Source organism: Brassica oleracea, chromosome C1 (assembly GCF_000695525.1).
Source record: "Brassica oleracea var. oleracea cultivar TO1000 chromosome C1, BOL, whole genome shotgun sequence".
NCBI lineage: Eukaryota > Viridiplantae > Streptophyta > Magnoliopsida > Brassicales > Brassicaceae > Brassica > Brassica oleracea.
In genome coordinates this window covers 25,865,195-25,887,241 of record NC_027748.1, presented here as the reverse complement: position 1 = coordinate 25,887,241, position 22,047 = coordinate 25,865,195, and the positions used below count along the sequence as shown (strand labels likewise).

The 22,047-nt window shown below is 41.4% G+C and overlaps 1 long non-coding RNA gene and 1 pseudogene across 1 annotated transcript; one reads left to right on the top strand and one right to left on the bottom strand.

The window, feature by feature from the left end:
* Nucleotides 1-1,899: 1,899 nt before the first annotated feature.
* Nucleotides 1,900-15,113, top strand: LOC106312005. Its single transcript, XR_001264131.1, has 5 exons — nt 1,900-2,348; nt 2,430-2,529; nt 2,618-2,698; nt 2,799-3,033; nt 14,858-15,113. It is a non-coding gene; the product is annotated as an uncharacterized LOC106312005 (long non-coding RNA).
* A 177-nt stretch (nt 15,114-15,290) lies between these two features.
* On the bottom strand, nt 15,291-16,590 carry LOC106311997 (annotated as a pseudogene).
* Nucleotides 16,591-22,047: the final 5,457 nt, after the last annotated feature.

Genomic DNA, 22,047 nt, shown 5'->3' with positions numbered 1-22,047 from the left:
AAGAAGAAACCTTGCAGATGACCTTGAGTCGCCATCCGAGGTGCTCTGCTTGAGAGAGACGCCAACTGGATAGCTTCAGGGATGCAAAGGGAGAGCTTGAACCACAGGGAATGTATGATAGTCTCCCTTGTGATGATGAGGAGGCTGTCGAGAACGCTGTGGTTAAGAATCGTTGTGGTGAAGAATCGCTGTCAGAAGCAGTCAGATCTTAGAATCGCCATCTTGATCACCACAAGGGATTTACTTTGATATCCTTCCACAGACTTTAAAAGAACATTGTGGACACACATGAAATGGGACGAAAGTCTCGCAGGCTCTTAAAGACCAAAAAAGGTAATCTCATATTCTCTTGATGAATCTATCATACTCTTCATTTTTAGACACTCTTATCAAAAGTGGTTAAAGTCAATTCTTACTCCATCTAACCAATCAGGTGTTTTCTCTCTCTTCTTCACTTCTCCCTTCTCTCTCCTCCCACCTTCTATTTGGCATGTTCTTTCTCTCTCTCCCCCGAGAACCATTGTTTTGGACTTTTTTTCCAGTTGATTCAATTCGTACCAACACTACATTAAGGGAATTTTAACGAATTATAAGTTGACATTCATACCCAGAACTATATTAAGCACTACATGTGTATCCAACACTACATTAAGCATACATGTTTTCCCAATTGATTCAGTTCGTACCTTACACTAATGGTATAACTTTGTATAACTTGGTACAACTGGTATAACTTAGAATTAGTTGAACCGTAAAAATGTAAAACTTATATAATTAGATTAGTAAAACTGTAAAAACAAAATGAAATGAAATAGCATTATGATATTACAAAACTTATATATTTCATGAAATTAAGTATTTTATTAGATGGTTAGATGAAAAATGATTATATGAAACTGAATGTAAGTAACACTACATGTGTACCCAACACTACGTTAACCACTACTATTTCCCAATCAATTTGTACCCGGCACTAATGGCATGACTGTGTATAACTTGGTACAACTATAGTAGTACAAACTGGTATAACTTAGCATTAGTTTAACCGTAAAAATTGTATAACTAAATTAGTAAAAATGTACAAGCAAAATGAAATGAAGTTATGATATTACAAAACTTATATATAGTTCATTAAATTAAGTATTATATTGAATGGTTAGATGAGAACTGATTATAGGAAACTGAATATAAGTAACACTACATGTGTATCCAACCCTACAATAAGCACTATGATTTCCCAGTTGATCGAATTCGTGCCCAGCAAAGCACTACGATTTCCCAATTGATCGAATTCGTACCCAGCACTAATGGTATAACTGTGTATAACTTGGTAAAATTACATTGATACAACTGATATAACGTAGTAGTAGATTTACCATAAAACCGTAAAATTTGTATAACTAGATTAGCAAAAATGTAAAACAAAAATGAAAAGAAATGAAATCATGAAATTAAGTGTTTTATTATATGGATAGATAATAACTGATTATATGAAACTGGATATAAGTATTAAATTCAAAATTCTTTTTAATTAAATTTGTTATAGAAAAATAAAACTTTGATTTCGAAAGTAAAACTTTGACTTCAAAATTTGTTTTTATTAAATTTCTGCCCAATTTCTCTTTCCATTTTCTAAACACATTGAAGAATTATGTCAATTAGTTGTCAAATATAAAAACCATTTTTAGGATTTTCCCATTTTTACAATTTTACCAATCCCCCCAAACCCATTTTGTTTCATCTCATATCTCTCTATTTTAATAAAAAAAATTTATACCTTAAGACATTTTATCACTTTTCAATTTCACTAAAGGACACAATGCACTTGTGAGACATTTTCTTGTGTGTGAAAGACCTCCATGCCCTCTGACTAAAGAGAAACCAAGTCACTCTTCAATCCTGACCAAACTGAACAGAAAAAAATATCTCATCTTAAACTTCTTGTTTTACCAAATCACAAACAGTTAATCCAGCATAAAAACCCTAAATTCCCAACTTTCATCTTAGAGGAGAGTGAAGATTAAAAACCCTAATCAATTTGAAATCTGATGACTCTGTCGTTTCTCTTGATTTTACTCAGAGATGAATGATCTATTGTCTATTGACGTGGCTGGTCCAAAAGTTGTCGCTGTCCAGATCTGTTCTCCCGAGTCCTCTCTTCATCACCAAGCTTTTGTTACCTCTTGTTCCATCTCAGCCATGGATGTAGCCATGAAGTCGACCAAATCTGAACTCCTCTGCGGTCATTGAAGCCAAATTCGGTAAGTTCCGTGCTGACTCGATTTACCAATCAATCCAATTCATGTCGAAGATGTCGGGTATCGAAGGCCAGATCCTTGAGGTCACTGGTTAGTGCCTTTTCTCCATTTCAATTCTCTTCTCCTGATTCAATTTTCAGAAAAGTTACTTTTGTGCTATTTTGATTTCAGTGGTTGGGTGTCAAAAATTGAAAGACATAGACTGGTTCTCAAGGCAAAATCCATATGTTGTCCTCGAGTATAGCAACACCACCGTACCGAACCTCCACAGGTTATTATGATCTTGTTCAGATACAAACCAATTTAATATCTTTCTATTTCATATGACTCATCTATGAGTTTGTTTTGATTGGTTTCAGATGGTGGAAAGAACCCAATGTTTCAAGAGAATTTTTTGTTCACTTTGCTTGAAGGCCTTAGGAGACCTTAAAGAATGCTACGTATGTTTTTATTATTTGTGCTTCTTGGTATGCTTTACATATTATCCTTATTTGGGATTGGGATTGAATCTTTTTTGTTATGTTTGTTTGTTGTGGTTAGAATTCAGTTGCAGAAGGTTCTTTCTCAGGGATACAAAGACTGTACCTGGACTCTATATGTTAAAACTGGCAGGTAACAGCCTTGGTTTCCCTAGTTTGGCTTCCTTTTGCTTTGAGTATTTATGTTTGTAACATAGTTCCATCGTCTGTATTTGTATATCCTATGTTGCACCGAGACGGATACGGGGACAGAAACGGGGACGGAATCGGGGACGGGAAACAGCAAAACTAAAAATGTAAAGATACGAGTACGACATATATATGTCTATAAATATATATATAATATCTATAAACAAGTCAAACTATAAATTTCAACATAAAAGTAGAGCAAAGAACATAAATTCACAACCATAAACTAAAAAACAGAGCAAAGAACATATAGACACGATCACAAAGTTAACAAAATCGAGAACATTTGATATAATTGTTGGGTATGGGCCTGACCCTTCCAAAAGGCCCACAAGATAATTGTCCTAACACATGATCACAACAAAGAAACTCGGCTCGTCGACTCGCGAGCCAGCGACCTGCTCGACTTTAGACTGCTTTTAGCCGACAAAGCGAGCGACCGGAAGTCGTCGAACCGACGACTCGAATTAGCGGCCCGACATCTCGGCCCAATCATCAAGGAGGCCCATTAGGTCAAGACGAATTAGGTTAACAAGCAAGCGTCTATAAAAAGAGGAAGGGAGGCAACTATTGAGGGATCCGCAAATCACTACACACTTACTTTCGGCTAGAAACTAGGGTTTCATTTATCTATTTCTCCTCGACTCGTATTCTCCGGCGAACCAGGTTTCGCCGGATCGTTTCCTTGTTTCTTCCCTCTTTGTAACGCGACTAAGCAGCCTCTTGATCTAATAAAACGCTTCTGTTTTGACCCACCTAGGGTTTCATTTATCTATTTCTCCTCGACTCGTATTCTCCGGCGAACCAGGTTTCGCCGGATCGTTTCCTTGTTTCTTCCCTCTTTGTAACGCGACTAAGCAGCCTCTTGATCTAATAAAACGCTTCTGTTTTGACCCACCGACGAGTCCTCGTCTCATTTCATTTACTGGTTTATTGATAAGTCTCGGTTCAAACAGTTGGCGCCCACCGTGGAGCAGACAGAGTAGCGTCAACAAAGATCATGGCTCGCTCAGACTCGCCGTCCGGCGACGAGTCACCACTGACAGAAGCAGCTTTCGAAGACACTATACTAGAAAGGATGGCTCAGCAAGACGCCATTCAGAAGGTGACGAACGAGCAACTAGCCGCTATCGCCGCAATCTTAGCTCCCTTGGCCGGGAACTCAGCAGATCCAGCCACGACGGTTCGGAAACAGCTGTTCGACACCTATCGAACAACCGGCGTAGAGACCACAACAAATACAAACGCCGTCCAGGCCCAAACACCCGGCGATATAGATCTCGTAACTGTCTAGGAACTCGCCGAGCTTAAGCAGTCGTTCCTGGACATGAAAGACATGATGCTCGAAGGACCCACCTCGGCGCCGTTAGTCGAACGCGTCCTCGCCGAATTCCTAAAAACCCCGTTCTCACGGCGAATCACCGACGTACGGTACCGACTAGCAGAGAAAATCCGCCTTCCGACCTTCGCCAGAAAGGCCGACCCAACAGACCATATCGCCGCTTTCAATATAGCGATGGGTCGAACTAACTTTTCCGACGAGGAAAGAGACGCTGGCTATTGTCGGCTCTTCGTCGAGAGCCTTCAAGGACCAGCCCTCGGGTGGTTCACTGGATTGGAACGAGATTCCATCAACGATTTCCACGACCTGTCGGCTGCTTTCCTCAAACAGTACATCATGTTCACGAGACAAGGAGCGACCCTATCCGACCTGTGGAGTCTATCTCAACGCACAAACCAGAGCCTCCGCGACTATATGGAGAAGTTTAAAGCTGTCGCTTCGAAGGTGCATATTCCCGACAGCATCGCCGTTGATGCACTGATGAACACCCTCTACTTCAAATCTCTTTTCCGCGAAGATCTCTATCGAAACTCCACAGGTCGCTTCTGGACGCTATCGCCAGATCGAACAACTTCATCAGGATGGAGGAAGACACATCAGCGATACTCAAGAAAATGAACGCGACAACAAAACAGACAGTTCCTCCCACAAAAGCTCCTGAGGTACGCCAAGAACCTCGACAGCACGCCCCGAGCAACAAGCCCAACCAGAAGACGAATTTCGTCTACGTCGTCAAGGAAAACGATCTCTCGGGATCAATTGTCGTCGTACGCGAGAAAGGTTGGAACGTTTGGGAAAACGACGAGAAGCCGCAGACTCCTTCGGCGCCTTCAACTTCAACTTCAACTCCAGGCTCAGCCGAGTTAAACCAATGGTGCAGTTACCATAAGTCCAAGGCGCACGATACGCGAAACTGCAGGCACTTGGTCGACGCCCTCTTCAAGTCCTACGAAAACGGAATTGCGATCATTGAGTCACCCAAGCCAAGGCCGAACAACACCAAGAGCTGGAGCAAGAACAAAGAAAAGAAAGCTCAAAAGAGTCAAGATAAGGCCGGTGCACGACCAAAACAGGCAGAGGGCGACAGGCCCGAAGAGCAAGACGAGGACGAGACACAAGCCGAGGAAGAGCAGCCTCGCAATCGTCGACACGTCCAGGTCATCCTCGCACGACCAAGTTCTTCTTCAGACGAAGAGGAAGACAACAAAGTCTGTGACTCGCACGAACACTCCAGAAAGCGACCAAGCGAGAACAGCGGACCAGAGGAAGCATGCGACCTGAGGAGCAAGCTCAGGCGAAAAACGCAAACGATCGACAGCATGCAAGATCGTTCAAGAAAGGAGACGGAAGATGAAGTGGAGATAAGCAGAGAAGCTCTTCGGGAATCCCGCCAACAGTTAAGCGATTAGCCTCTTCTTCGTACTCCTTCCCCTGCTCAGCAAACCTGTCAATCGTCTCCTGCGGGATGTCGATCCCACTATCCTTAAGCGCTTCAAGACACTTCTTCGTCCCAAAAGTCTGGCTCTGCAAGGATCTTGTCGTTTCGAAGTCGCTGCGATGCGTCTCGAGGTCTCGTATCTTGGTAAAACGCTGATTGCACTTTACGATCATGGCTGTTTGAACGCGGACTCGCTCATGCGTAACCTCGTAACTTCAAGAGTCCCTCAGCCGGTTGACTTCCTTCAGATTCCTTAAAGCTGTAGCGACCTTCTCCTTCCCCCAAGCAGCTTTCTCTTCCTCCAGATCAGCCTTCTCTCGCTCGAGTCCTTTGATCTTCTCACCGGCAGTCTTGAACTTGCCCTTCAGTTCTCCAAACTTCTCCTTCTGAGCTTTCTTTTCTTCGAGTAACCGACTTTGCTCCGCTGCGGTCATATCGATCGTCGCCTTAAATTCATTCATTTTGCGGTTGAGAGCCGTATCCTTCACTCGCACGAGCTTTTCAGCTTGCTTCAGCTTGGAGATAGTCTCCTTAAGAGCCGTGTCGTACATCTCGACGACGTAATTCATGCTTCCGTCACTCTGCACAAACAGAGGAAAAGGTCAAAACTAGAAGATTAGAGAAGGCGAGACAGGGAAAGTAATCCTTACCTTAGTCCTCGCTGCATCGACGTAGGCATCTTTGAAGACGAGGTCTTTAACCGGCGGCATATCTTTTGCGCCACCTCGAATTTGGCGAACTAGTTCAGCACACTCCTTCGGGGCATAAGCAAGCGGTGTATCGCCATCGTACTTGAATTCCACATGGTCCGGGAATTTGATTCGACCTCCCTTTGAGGCCGAACCACTACTCCTGGTCGTCGAAGGCGTCACTAGAGGAGTTTTCTCTACGGAAGCGGGCGCATCTTGCCCATGGGAAGTTTTTTCCTTCTTTCTAACGGAACGTTCGGGGAGTCATCCAAGTCGATGCTAGTCTGAGCCGCGACATCACGATTAGAGCTATCGTGAGCAACGAGCTCTCGACCCCCCCCCCCCACATCTCCGCTAGGTTCCGATAGCTCCTCGACAGGTTTTTTCCTCTTTTTCTTCTCTTTCTTCTTCTTCTTCTTCTTCTTTGGAGGTTCACCAGATTCAGCCCCCGTATGAGCCTCGATCGAAGCAGACGAACTGGGAGCAGACCTCTTCTTCCTATTACTGTAAGTCACCGACGGTTCAGCAGTCTCTCGATCGGGAGACTCACGCACAAGGTCTTCCCTCAAGGATTCGATATTAACCTGGCCTACAGTCGGTGCTGGCGGAACTACAAGAGACAGAGGCCAGGAGGAGTCGTTTCATCAGGAGTCGCAGAAGGCGTCTTCTTCGCTCCTCTCAACTTTTTCTTGATTATCGCGCTTAAGTCTCGAAGTTCTTTCATCTCCCTAGCTGCGTTGATCACCTTCTGCTCAGCGCGAGTGAATATAGAGAACCACCGTTTGTTGCCGGTAATCAACAGTAGTAAGTCAGATCTCCAGTCCCCTGCGAAAGACCGACGAGTCAAATCCGGATATGTGTCTCGAGCAAACAGATGCAAGAAAACAAAAATATATAACAAAGCACGTTAAAGGACTTACTCTTTGAGATCCTGTCAACGGCTCGTCGAATCCTCTCGAAGGTGATATCCTTCCAACTCACTTGAGCAAGCGACGCGACAGCACGAGCACTAGCTATGAAGTTTTCGGGATATGTGGCTGTATCCGGGTGGTCAACTGCAGTCAAACGCAAAACCATCAGAAGGAAAGAAAAGGGCTATCGATAAACTATCAACAACACTCTACCAAGTTCACGATTCCATAAAAATCGGAAGGAATCGCCGGGCGGCTCTTCGAAGGCGAAACTGTCAGACTTGACGTAAAAGTAGAAGCGCTGCCAGTTATTCGTCCTGTTGGGATGATCGACGATCACATTATAGTTAGGCCTCATCTGGATCGAGTACAATCCATCCCCCATCGACTTAAGGTACGTCAGCTCTTCGAACGTCCGCACACTCATCGACACATTGATCTCTGCTGCCGTCACCATCAAGGCTACTGAGACACGGAGTGAACCGTTTAAGAACTGGCGTATCGCTGCGTCGCGACGTCTCGCATAGGTGGTGACGAGTAGAGGAATCGGAAACCAGAGCTTAGTCTCGTTCTGAAAGTAAGACTCGTATACGCATAGAAATCCCACCGGAGGGGACCACGGTCTCTGGGCTTTCGTCGGAATCAGAAAAATTACTCCGGCTCCCCCACACGCTCTCAGCAAAATCTTCACGCTGCTAGGAGTCGAACGAGTCCTCTCAACGTTCTCCCACGATTGCCCCTCCACGATCAGAGGACGTAACAGCTCTGGCGCCAACGCCGGGAGATCTTCGAAAATCCCTTCACGATGGTAGCATCACGGAACAAAATCAGGAGGAGGAATCTCTCCGTCACTCGCTCCACCTCGACCATCTCTCGCACAATCTTGCGCGACCGACCCAACGACCGCCCGTTTCTCGCGAATCAGACGCGCTGACTCGGCAACCAGGACCCGCTGAGCCGTATCCATATTCGTTGTGTCCATCTTGGCTTCGGGGTGAATTGTCTCGCAATCAGGAGGGGAGTTCGACTCGACGACTCGCACAGGACTCGATTCAGTTGCTCTTGCCACCGCCTTCCCTTTCTGTTATCTAGAAAGCCTACCGCCCGACGACATTCTCAAAATCTAAGACTAAGAAGCTATAGAGAGAAGCAGAGAGAAAGAGAGAGAAAATACCTGAGTCGGATGAAGAATTAAGAAAATGAGAGGCGAGAAGGGTATTTATAAGAGGGGAAGCGCCTCACGCCCCGAGGCTTCATCATTAGACCTAGATGGGCCTAGATGGGCCCATCTAGGCGCGTGGAGTTCACCCCGTCTCGCGACGGTTTGACTTCTCGAGGTAAATCAAGACCGGTTTAGACCGAGATCGGCGGTCGTGACCAAAACCAAAGAAAACCGTCGGTTCAGACCAAACCGATGAGATCACGAATTACGAGCAAGCAAGCTGCTCACGCAGTCGAGGAGCCGAGCGAGATCGCGAGTCCAGAACAATTGTCTTGCAGAGCCTACTTCAAAATTCGCTGAGTCGGCTACGCTACTCACCAGCGAACTGGGGGGACTTACTGTTACGTATGGGCCTGACCCTCCTAAAAGCCCCCCAAGATAATTGTCCTAACACATGATCACAGTAAAAAAACTCGGCTCGTCGACTCGCGACCCAGCGACCGGCTCGACTTTAGACGGCTTTTAACCGACAAAGCGAGCGACCGGAAGTCGTCGGCTCGACGACTCGAATTAGCGGCCCGACATCTCGGCCCAATCATCGAGGAGGCCCATTAGGTCAAGACGAATTAGGTTAACAAGCAAGCGTCTATAAAAGGAGGAAAGGATGCAACGATTAAGGGATCCGCAAATAACTACACACTTACTTTCAGCTAGAAACTAGGGTTTCATTTCTCTATTTCTCGTCGACTCGTATTCTCCGGTGAACCAGCTTTCGCCGGATCTTTTCCTTGTTTCTTCCCTCTTTGTAACGCGATTAAGCAGCCTATGTGAATATGCCTCAGCTTCTCTCCAATCACCTAAACTCTAGAAGCCGCCTTGGGGATTGCTTCTTCATTCTTTGCTACACTTCTTCACCAGGTTGTCTTCTCTTCTTGAATAACCACCAAGTACTCTCGATCCACTCTCGGATCATAGAAGCATCTCAACACTTCCCCTCAAGCGTGACCATGTGGAACAAGTCAAGCTTGGAAGGATTGCTTCTTGAACCGCAACACAAACCATTACACACTCACTTCTGACTTTGCCATCTTCTTAGAATGCTGGTCGATTCATAAGCTCTCTACAACCACCTCAATACCTGAGGCTGCATTGCTAGAGTAACCTTCTTCTTCACACAGCCAAGAGCACTCTGAATACTCTCTTGTCTTAGGCTTCACCACTGCCTAGACCCGGTTGATGATCCTTTGTTGAAGTCCTTGCAATGACTTGATACTAGACCATGAAACTTGCTCATTAACACTCCCCCTCAAGCTTAGCTTTGAGAATAGATGAGGAGCTAAGCTTGTGAAAGGTGTGAGCACTTTCATGGTCTTAATTGCATCACCCTCCTGGTGATGCTCTTCCTTGCATGTCTACAGTCCTCTCTACATTCATATGATGTGTAGGCTATGGTGACTAAACCACCATGGACAGAACCGCAAGTCACCTCTCCATTGTCACAACATCCTCTCTACTCTCTTTGGAGCAGGCTGTGGACTTCTCCATGGATTGTTGGCAATGGGCTTCATCTTCATTCTCTTGTAATGGTAAGGAGGAAACAGGTCTTGAACTTTGGCTCTTCAGGTTGCTCATTTGAATCCCCATCATAAGCTTGAATTGAGTATAGGTTCAAGCTTGAAATGAGCTTCAATGAACTTCAAGACCAGGAGCACACCACCCTAACAGCTGCGATTAAATCACTGATCCACCCTCTCGCCTTCAGCTTCAAGTACCCACGGATGACCGGCCTTCCTCATGACTTAGGTGGTGACCTTCTTCTTCTCGTGTGCCTTGAACTAGGAGCTCAACAACGTCGTGGCCTGCGCTTCTTAAACCGGCTTGTACGCACAAGCACCTTCCCATTGCTCCACACAATGGATCAAGTCTTCCTCTTGTCTCGGATGGATGGTGAGCAAAGAACACTTCTTTTGAACCTGAAAAACCACTCAAACTCCAGCAAAGATAAGACACAAAAGTATTGGGATAAACCCTTGATGAATCATCAAGTTTGATTCCCAATATCACAAGCATTGCAACAGATTAAACAAGTCATTTTCAAGTTGTAATCTTTGCAAGCAAACTCTCTAAGCACAAGCATGATCATAACAGATTCAATACAAGCTACTTAGGCAATTTTAAAGCTTCTTGACTCAGCAATTTAGACATGAATCAAATGCTTCAATGTAAGACAGCCACAAGACTATATGCAACAGCTTTAAATTCGGTTTCAATCCATGTATGCAAGCAGATTTAATTAATCACAACAAGCATCACTATGAACCGGAGATAAGCATATTAAACAATCTCAATCACCAAACAAAGCTCTTTAAGCATCCTGGGACAGATTCTAAAACATTTTCATTTAGCAATCTTTAAACAATCCTCAGGTTTTCAATCACATCACAACCAGTCAATAACACACTCAATATCAAGAAGGGATAGTAATAGCTTACAGTCAAGGAACCTGTTTGGTTCCTTGAACCTCCAATGGCATTAAGGTCATGGCTTGTTGGATCTGAGAGTTACAGGTCGTCACCCAACCTCTCTCCTCCTTCAGTTCATTGCCACCATCTTGTACCACAACTCAAAAGACCCCTCCTTTCTTCAGAACATCTAGGCGCCAAACTCTTGACACCATACTCTTGTAGCTGGACGTGAAACATCTCTTGGACAAGGAGCTTTGGAGTCAGGTTAACTAGGCCTCTCCATACACCTTTGCCTCCAAGGATTGATGAGAGTGTTTATAAGAGAATAAGAGACTTTAGAAACAGAGACTGAGAGACTAAGAGACTAAGAGAATAAGAGATTAGAGATTAGGGTTTCAGATTCAAGAACTTGTTTTTTTCATTTCCATGAAGGAGAAGAGAAGCCCCCTTACTCGCTTAGCTTTTACAAATCGCCAACTATGAGTTTATATGGGAAAAGTGCCAATTTCGACCCCAACAATTTAGGTCGTGCCAAATATGACCTGAACAATTGATCAGTGCCTAATACGACCTCAATTCAATTATAATTCGAAAAAACTACCCAAACTTCTTAAAACGTGCTTAAATCTACATTGACTCTAACAAAAGTTAGTCAATCGTTAACAAGATAAAACGACGTTGTTTTGAAATACGAGGAAAAGTGCCAATTTCGACCCCAACACTCTTAGTCATCCCAAATAGGACCCGAACAAATGGTCAGTGCCAAAACCGACCTCAACTTTATTATAATTTAAGAAAAACTGTCCGAACTTCTTAAAACGTGCATAAATCAATATATATATATATATCTTAGGAAAAAAAATATGTTCATTCCAAGACTCAAACCGTGTTGTGATACCCTTTTAAAGGGGCACACTAACAACTAGATAAAAGTAACTTTTGAAATATTACTACAAATTTGAAATTATATAAACTACTATTTTTCTTCATTTTATCCAATTTAAAATTTTGGTGATAATTTTTTCTGATTTATATAAATACATTAACATGTTTTTTATTTATCATATCTTTAATAAACTTCTATCTTACTAAAATATAAATATTAAAATATTTATTATTATGCGATCTTAAATATACTTAAAACTTTGAATTATTTATAAAGTTTTCTTATATAAATATACTTAAAACTTTGAATTATTTATAAACTTTTCTGTTAGAGTCAATGTAGATTTATGCACGTTTTAAGAAGTTTGGATAGTTTTTCTTAAATTATAATTGAGTTGAGGTCGTTTTTGGCACTGACCATTTGTTCGGGTCCTATTTGGCACGGCTGAAATTGTTGAGGTCGAAATTGACACTTTTCCTCGTACATCAAACGACGTCGTTTTATCTTCTTAACGGTTGACTAACTTCTGTTAAAGTCAACGTAGATTTAAGCACGTTTTAAGAAGTTCGGGTAGTTTTTTTGAATTATAATTGAGTTGAGGTCGTATTTGGCACTGATCAATTGTTCGGGTCGTATTTGCCACGACCGAAATTGTTGGGGTCGAAATTGGCACTTTTCCCGAGTTTATCTATGCCTTTACAAGAGCAAATCATAAACCTAAATCTAATGGCTGATAATACTTGAAGTTTAAATGGATGGTGTAGATGAGCTGGTCTTGTTTCAGCCTGATTCTGATTGGAGTAAGCAAGCTGGCGCCTTTGATTAATTCAAAGTGAAGTTGTGCTGTGTTTGGTTCTCCTTAGGCTCCTCCTATTCTGCCCATGTATCTGTCCAGGTTCATAGTCAAGGCTGCTCTTCCTTTACAGCAACAGCCAGCCTGTCTCTTTACTAAAGTAGCCAATCACACTCCAAAGGGATCTACTTGATACTCCTTTGATGCCTTAGGATCAGAACCTTATCCCTTCGTCCAACACACTCTTATGCTGCCCTATTCTTGCACAGACTTAGCACAAGCTTCCCGGGATGTCTGGCTGCGCCCTATTTTTGCACCAACTTCATATCTTCTTAAATGATCGAGTTATGCACTTTGGGGTCGACCTGGTCCGTACGGATCCGTACAACGTCCATACCAAATCCGTATGACCTCGCCCTATGATTGCACATTCGACCATTCTTCTCAACATGCTTCTAAGTCCCTCCTGGACTTGGCCCTTACTTAGAACACTCATCAGATCACTTCTGGACTCCTTAAGACACTCCTGAAGCCTTGATAGACAATCCCTGAACCTTAAGACACTCCTGAAGCCTTGATAGACAATCCCTGAAGGTCTTGCCCTATCTTTACACAAGCCCCAACTCAACTCAACACCTTTGCTTCTCCATTTCTTTTCTTCAAGTTAACAAAATATAGGAACACCCCCAAAAAAATCAGAAAACTTTGGGCATTAAGTGTCACAGAAGTGACTATGAGCTTGAAATCACGACGTTGAGCCACAACTTTTCTCAGTATCCGAAAGAGGACATCTGTGTTGAGTGATCTTTCATGCGCTTCATCCATCACCACCACATGATATTTATCAAGCTCGGGATCTTTGAGCGTCTCTCTCAGTAGCACTCCATCAGTCATGTACCTGATAACAGTGTTTGGACAAGTTACATCTTCGAAACCAATGGCATACCCAACTTCATCCCCAAGATCTGTCCCCATCTCATCACTAACCCTCTTTGCAACACTCATTGCGGCTACACCCTTGGTTGTGTGCATCCCACCATGCCATTTATAGTGTAATCAGCTGAGCGGTCTTTCCTGAACCAGTTTCTCTAACCACAACTATCACCTGGTCCTCTCTTACGACCTGCATTAACTCATCTCTAACAGAAAATATTAGAAGAAACTGTCTTTGCTCAGCCATGGTTTTCGACTTGGCAAACTCACTCACAGCTTCTCCTTTTTTTTATATGCTCTGCAAATTTACCCTCGCCTCTAAAGTCTACTTCCCCTTTTTTACCAAGTTTCTCAACACCAAGGTTAGAACCTGCAAGCTCCCAAAACCGCTGTCGTGATTTATGCAAGCCTTGTTTTTCCCAGATTTCTCTGACAAGACCAGATCTTTTTCTTGAAACTATAGCCATGTCTGAAGTGGGATCCTTCACAGGCTCTACTTGCTTTGTGAAAACGGCTCTTCCATTATCAAGAAAAGGAGGTAGCTTTGGATCATGTACAAGAAGAACCACTCTCTCTTTCTTCTTCTTCTTCTTCTTCTTCTCTACTGAACCCAGCTTGCAATTGTGTGCCTCTAACAGCTCCGGAACTGAGAAGCTGACAGTCTTCCCATTGAGCAATCTCTGCTTTAAGCCGAGACTGTTTCTTACACTTAGCAAGTAACATTTTGCTAACGTCAGCTTCATTGGAATCAAAGGACGCACTATCTGCGTACCTCTCGTCAATATCATCATCATACCACCATCCATACACGATCCGAGTAATATTCCCTCTCTCAGCTCCTTGCCATATATTCTCAAGTTGATTGGTTCTTCCACAGCTGGAGGAACCAGAGGCCTTATGGGAGAAGGAGAAGCTGCACCAAGATCCCATGGAGAAGCACAAGACATTGATGAACGAGCATCTGGAGACGGCTTATGTCGCTTACTGTGACTAGAGACTCTCTCAGATCCTGAAGATTTCTCTCTGTATCTTCTCTTCTTATTCCTCTACAGATATTGTTCGCCTTCAGTTGCGAAAATTTAACCACATGGAGATTCAACGTACCTTCTTCTTCTCCAGCGAGAGGAAAATTCCGGTGTTAAATAATCACTTTCTCTTTATTGCCGCGTCGATTGCTTCTTCTTTTCCAGTGAGAAAACGACTCTAAAAGAGTAATTATTTTCCTACTCTTAGGGATCCCTTGAGCGTGAATTTGCGATTCTTCGTCGGTTAAATATCGCTCCATAAGGTATATTGTTTAAATATTTCTCAGGGTTGGTCGTCTATAAGAGCAACTCCAATCAGACTGCATAACATCATAGTGGCGTGGAAAATGGTGTTTTCTCTCTCCATTCTGACGTCATAAAAAACTGCATTTTGGCGGGATTCTTTTTTTGACTATAATATTACACCATATATGGCATGCAACTTTAGCAACGCCAAAACCCTTTTCTTTTTTTTTCTTCTTTTTTTTAAATAACAAATAGAACAATATTCATTTGAAGCTTATTTAATTATGTTTAATTATATATCAATTGAACTACTAGTTTTAGTTAGATTAAATATTTCATGTCAATTTAAATATAACATATTTACTTTTATATTCTATTTTTAACTAATATAAAAAATAAATTAATAAAATATACTAAAATATAAAAATAATTTAAAAATACATAACAAAATTCAAATTAAAAATTACAACAACATTACAAAATTAAAATTAAACAAACATAAAAAATGCATACGACAAGATTATTGTTGGCTCCACTAAGATAATTATAATATGGAGTAAAATTTTCTGGATCATTTGGTGATATTTGATCTTCACCTTGAGCTTGAGATGCTCGATACTGAGATCCTTGATATTGATACTGAGAGCCTTCTCCATGTTCTTCAGATTGATTTGTTTGTGCTCTTTTCTTCAAAATTATTTTTCTCTCATTTTCAATGTATGCACGAGATGCTGGATCAGTTATGGAGCTAATATCTGCGAATAATATTTTGTTTTCTTCTTTCATTTTTGCTACCTCGACCTTTTGTCTGAATTTCATTTATTTAAGAAGTACCTTTAGTAATAGCTTTGATAAGTTTATCATTTTGCTCCATCATTTGTTTAAATTGCTCTTCGGATTGTAATTTCCTCTTTGCCTTATTTGAGCCCGTAGGTCTTGAAGATAAATTACAAGTGGCTTATTCAGAATTCATATTTAAATCAAATGAATCCATACCAGGGGATGGAGATAATTCCAGATCAACTGAAAATGACAGAGATGGTGTAACATTACACCTATCTTCTTGGAATGCAACAGATGCATTGGTGTTGTTATTTGCAAATTTCTCTATGCCTTTAAGGATATGCTAAACATGGTCAAATTTGAATCCTCTATTGTATTTGACATCTTGTGCTAATAACATCTTTGCTTGGTTTAACTAAATTAAATATAGACAAGAAAAATTAATATAATGTAGCAAACACAATAAAATTATCAAATATTTAGTAATGAAGTACAAAAACTTGAAGTTTATATACTTACAATGTCTTGTTCTGAAGCACCGCGTGGATTCTTATTTTCTATTTTGTTAACACATCCTCTCAGCTTGGAGACAGCAGACAGAATTGTTGTCATTCGAGTTTGTAAGGATCTTCTTGGTCTTGGTTGACGATTGAAAATTTCAGATTTTTGATACTCGTTTTCAACCCTTGCCCAAAACTGATCTTTTGACTGGTTTATTCCTATGATTGGATTTTGAGAAACGTCAAGATACACATGACACAAGTGCATATCTTCTTCAATGGAATATGAGGAAGAGCGAATTGAAGTCATTTTAGAAATGTAGTAGGTTAAAGCAAATGTGTTGAAGATGTTTAAACATTGAAAAACTAGTATACATTTATATAGAGAAAGTAAGCAAAAAATCAATGGCTTAGATTGGTTTGTATTTTCCTAATAAGATCATGGAAATAAGAGATGATGTGACTAATCAATGCAACAGTTAGATCTTGTTTAGAAAAAATTAACGGTTTAGATTTAATCGTCTTTTTCTTTTTATGTGATATGGAGATAAGAGATGATGTGACTACTCAATGCAACGGTTAGATCATGTCCAGAAAAAATTAACGGTTTAGATTTAATCGTCTTTTTCTTATAATGTGATATGTAGATAAGAGATGATGTGACTACTCAATGCTACGGTTAGATCATGTCCAGAAAAAATTAACGGTTTAGATTGAATCTTCTTTTTCTTATAATGTGATATGGAAATAAGCAATGATGTGACTAATCAGTGTAACGGTTAGATCTTGTCCATAAACATAAACGGTTTAGATTGATTCGTCTTTTTCTTATAATGTAATCATGGAAATAAGAGATGATGTGACTAATCAATGCAATTGTTAGATCTTAGCCAGAGAAATTAGACGGCTTAGATTGATTCATCTCTTTATAATTGCCTATAAAATGTCTATCATGTATGAAAAATAAGACCATAATCTTAAATTTCTTTTCATAAAAGATGAATTTTTTTTTTTTTTTTTTTTTTTTTATTGAATGTTAAATTTAATTCAAAAGAAAAAACCCTTATTACAACAAGTGCAACCTATTTTAGCTTTTCAAACTTGTAAAGAAAAAAGAACTTCTACTTCTATCTCTCCCAAATTGCATCAAACGAAAAGAAAAAACTTCTATCTTGTGCTAAACCACTGTACCATTCCTCCTTCATACTTCTTATCACCCTTCCTTCTTATCACTGTAAACTTGTTTCTCATCTCTTTATCAATCCTCTTGGTAATAAGCACTGCAGGAACAGGTTTCTCTCCATGTCTTCTTCTATTTCTCTCCATCCAAATAGCATGTACTGCAGATTGAAACACATGCCTCACTATAAACAGACTGAGATCGTCCCATGTGGAATTAGTTGACAGTAGCCTAATGAGATTATCCCAATTCGTCGTATACAAACTCCTCATCACCCTTCTTACAAGTGTTTCCCAGATCTCCCTAGAGTAAGAGCACTCAAAAAACAGATGCTTCCTCGTCTCTATTGGCTCACTACAGAACCCACAAGATACATCCACATTTAAATTCCAACTTCTCAGGCGATCACCAGTAGAGAGTCTTCCATGAATCGCAGTCCAGAGAATAAAAGAGTATCGAGGAGTTGCATGTTTAAACCACACAGCTTTGTGCCAGCCACATAAGATATGCTTCTCTCGGATTATATTCCAAGTTTCTCTTGTAGAGAAAACCCTTTCGTATTTGCCCTTTTCCGTTTTCCACAGTGAGACATCTTCTTCTTGAACCCAATTTGCTTTATAATGCTCGATCTCCATCTCTACTCTATTCAAGAGTGGGATGCGATGTTGTCTTCTTCTATGGTTCCTACAAGCCGCAACCTTTCCATTAGCAAGTATTCCCAAATCAATGTGACCTCTTCCACTTAAGACATCTTGCAGACAACCCAAAGAAGACCACCTTTCAAACCAGAAAGAAGCTTTATTACCATCCTTTACCTCCACCTTATAGAGCATTTTCGCAATATCCCGACATTTCAATATCTTCCGCCACATCCAAGTCCCAGACTGATTATTTTCCTTCACCATCCAGATAGACCCCTTCCTGATAAGATAGCTTTGAACCCAATTTACCCAAAGAGAATGAGATGATAATATCCTCCAAATCAGTTTGATACAACACACCAAATTTACTTCCTTTAACGGCCTAATCCCCAGCCCACCTTCTTGCTTTGTCTTACAAATATCCTTCCAAGCAATCTTATTCTTCCTGCCATTAAGTTCCGGACCAGACCAGAGGTATGCAGAGCAGATTCTCTCAATCTCCTTAATACAACTACTAGGAAGTCGAAAAGAAGCCATCCAAAAATTGGTTAGGCTCATTATAACTGATTGTATCAACTGTGATCTTCCCGCATAGGAAAGAAAACGCCCTGTCCATGAGCTTATTCTTTTCCTAATCTTCTCTATCAATGGCAAGTAATCATTGACAGTCATGCGTTTAGTTAACAAAGGGAGCCCCAAATAACGTACCGGAAGCGTCCCTGATGCAAATTGAAACTGGTTCTGAACTTCCTCTCTCTTTTGATCCGTACCACCCGCCATGAATAAGATCGATTTCTCCATACTTATCTGCAACCCACTCATTCTATCAAATCTGTCAAAGACCTTCAGTATCCCTTCTATTGATTTTCCTGTGCCATCAGTAAACACCATTAAATCATCTGCAAAACATAGATGTGTAATGTCTATGTGTTTGCATTTCGGGTGATAACCAATCTCTCCTCTACCCGCAGCTTCATCAATCATTCTTGACAACACACTCATACATATGACGAAGAGGCATGGAGATAGAGAGCAGCCTTGCCTAAGACCTCGTTTGCTCTGAAAATAGCCGGCTAACTCGCCATTGACTTGCACAGAAAAGGACGGCGATGTGATACACAGAGAAATCCACTGAATAAACTTCCCCGGGAATCCCATAGCTTGCAGTGTATTCAATAGAAAAGGCCATTGGACCGAATCAAATGCTTTTGATATATCAATCTGCATAGCACAACGAAGGGATATATCTTCTCTATGGTAATCTTTCACTAACTCTGATGCTAGAAGGACATTCTCCATCAATAATCTTCCTTTAACGAATGCAGACTGATTAAGAGTAATACATTTCGGCATAATACCCTTCAAACGATTTGCAATGATTTTGGAGATTACCTTATAGAGCACATTGCATAACGAAATTGGTCTATAATCCTTCATCATTCTTGCTTCCTCCTTCTTTGGAATCAGCGCTAAGATGGTTGAGTTTAGTCCTTTTGGTAGAAATCCTTTTGTGAAGAAAGATTGAACCGCATTCACTACATCTGCTCCAATCACTGGCCAAGCTTCCTTAAAGAATTCCGAAGTGAACCCATCTGGTCCCGGAGATTTACTTGAGGGCATCCGAAAAACTACCTCCTTTATCTCTTCATACGTGATTTCCCTCTCTAGCTTTGTGCAGTCAACCTCACTACACTGAAACCTCAACAACTCTTTAAGACTGTCAACAGTAGCCCCCTCAAAATCTTGCGGAACTCTTTGCATAAACTCTGCGAAAAAACCCTCTGCCTCCTCTTTGATCTCGTCTTCTGTCTTAGCAAGAGTCCCATCTCCCCTTTGGATTTCATTAATGGCATTGTGATCTTCCCTTATTTTCGCAGAGCTATGAAAAAATTTATTGTTTCCATCCCCCACGTCCAACCAGTGAACCTTCGATTTTTGCTTTAAACATTCTTCCTCTATCTCAGCCAGTCTCTGCCATTTCATGTACACCTCTGATTCTTCTCTGATTGCCTCACTCGTAGGATTTTCCATTGTTTCTTTCTGCTTGACGCATAGGAGTTGATATGCTTCTCTGGTTCTCTTTGATAATTCTCCCAATTTCTCCTTGCTAAGAGCTCTTAACTGTTGTTTCAGAGCCTTTAGACGCTTTGTGAGACGGAACATTGCTGAGGTAGACTGATATAAAGCTTCATAGTTTTTCCATTGATCCTCCAATAATGGCAAGAACTCCGGCATTTTACCAATCACATTTGTAAACTTGAATGGTTTTCTCCTTTTCTTCACCTCCACCTCCATCTCAATTCTACATCTCATGTGATCCGAACATCCACCCGCTTCAAATACGCACTACGCTGGGTCATTATGTAACCAGACATCATTCACCAACACTCTATCTAGCTTTTTGCAGATTAATCCATCTTCTCTTTTGTTACACCAAGTAAGAAGAGGACCCTGATATCCCATGTCAGATAATCTGCAGTATCTTGAAACTTCTTGGAAATCCCTCATACCAGGTAATGGTCTAGGAGAAGCTTCAAATCCAGAATGTTCTTCACTCTCCAATATCTCGTTAAAATCCCCCATCAACATCCATTTCTTATTTTTAAACATCGGAGCATCATTGTGATTCTTTAAATCTTTCCAAAGCTCCTTTCTTTCCTCCACTGTATTGTACGCATAGATAAACGAGCAAAAGAACTCTTCATCCCGTCCCGGTAAAAGTACAGAGCACGTAATAATTTGTGCACTCTTAAAAACTGGAGTCAGACGGACAGTCGATCTCCAAACAACCCACAACCTTCCCAACCGATTAAATTCATAATTTGCCATCAGATTCCACCCTTCAAACACCTCTTCTACAATCTTCTCAGCCTTCTTCTCTTTAACCCTTGTTTCAATCAGACATCCAAAATTCATTGATTGATCCCTACACCATTTCCTCACCACTGCTTGCTTCGTTCCTTTATTGAAACCTCTCACATTCCAAAAGAAACCCACCATGTTAATGATTTTTACGAGAACCCCTTCTCAAAGCCCCTAGACTTTTGTCTTCGGCTTGGACTGAATTCTCTGTCAGTAACACTTTATGATTCGTCTTTGATGCTCGGGGCAACACTTGCCTTGCACCTCCTTTATTCTCTTCAGCCTTCTTTATAGCTTCCTCTATTACTTTATTCAAGGTAAATTCTCTCGGATCTTCAGACACCATACTCCCCAAATTCTCATTTCCATTTCCCCCATCTTCCTCTGAACTCAGAACAGCAAAACGTGAAGGAGTAACAATTATTTTTTGCGGTGGAGTTCTAGTTGCTCTTGCCTGCGACCCTGTTTGCCATTCATTTATTTCTCCTTCTTCCTTCTGGTTTACACTCCCCACATCCACAATTTGTTTCTCTTCATTTCCTCTTACTGGTGAAACTTCATCCACATTCCTCTCAGAACCCAACCTTCTTATCCCTTCATTTTCCCTTACTGGTGAAACTTCCTCAAAGTTCCTTCCAGAATCCAACCTTCTTATCTCTTCACTTCCCTCTTCGTTTCCAGACTTCATCCCATCTCTCTCCAATCTTTCTTCCTTATCTTCTTTTGATTCCCTCATCTCTGCCTTGCAAAACGTTTCAAAGTGACCCCACTTTCCACATGTCTTACACTTCGGTGGAAGCCATGGATAGGTAAAATCAACAACTGTTTCCTTCCCCTGAATCATGTAGTTAATCTTCGTAGGCAACTCCTTAGACAGATCAGCTTTCACAAAAACTTTTGCAACTTCAAAATCTTTGCAAGCCAGAGTCTCCGGATGAAGATGATCTGGCACTCCTGCTGCACTAGTGATGAAGCTCAGACCCTCCCAAGAGTACATACTCATAGGAACGTTTGTCAAGTGAACCCAAAGAGGAATCAGCTTAGCCTTCGATAGATCTTCAACAGGAGACCATTTGGAAACTATCATAGGCACACCCGCAATGTTCCACATACCCCTCCTTATCACCTTATCTCTCACCCGAGGATTTGTGATTCGGACTCTCATCATAGTATCATCCATCTCATATACATCCAACTTCTGATTCTTATCCCCAAATGCCCAGATCTTATTCAGGATCACGTGAACCTTCGCAATGTGTGGAGCA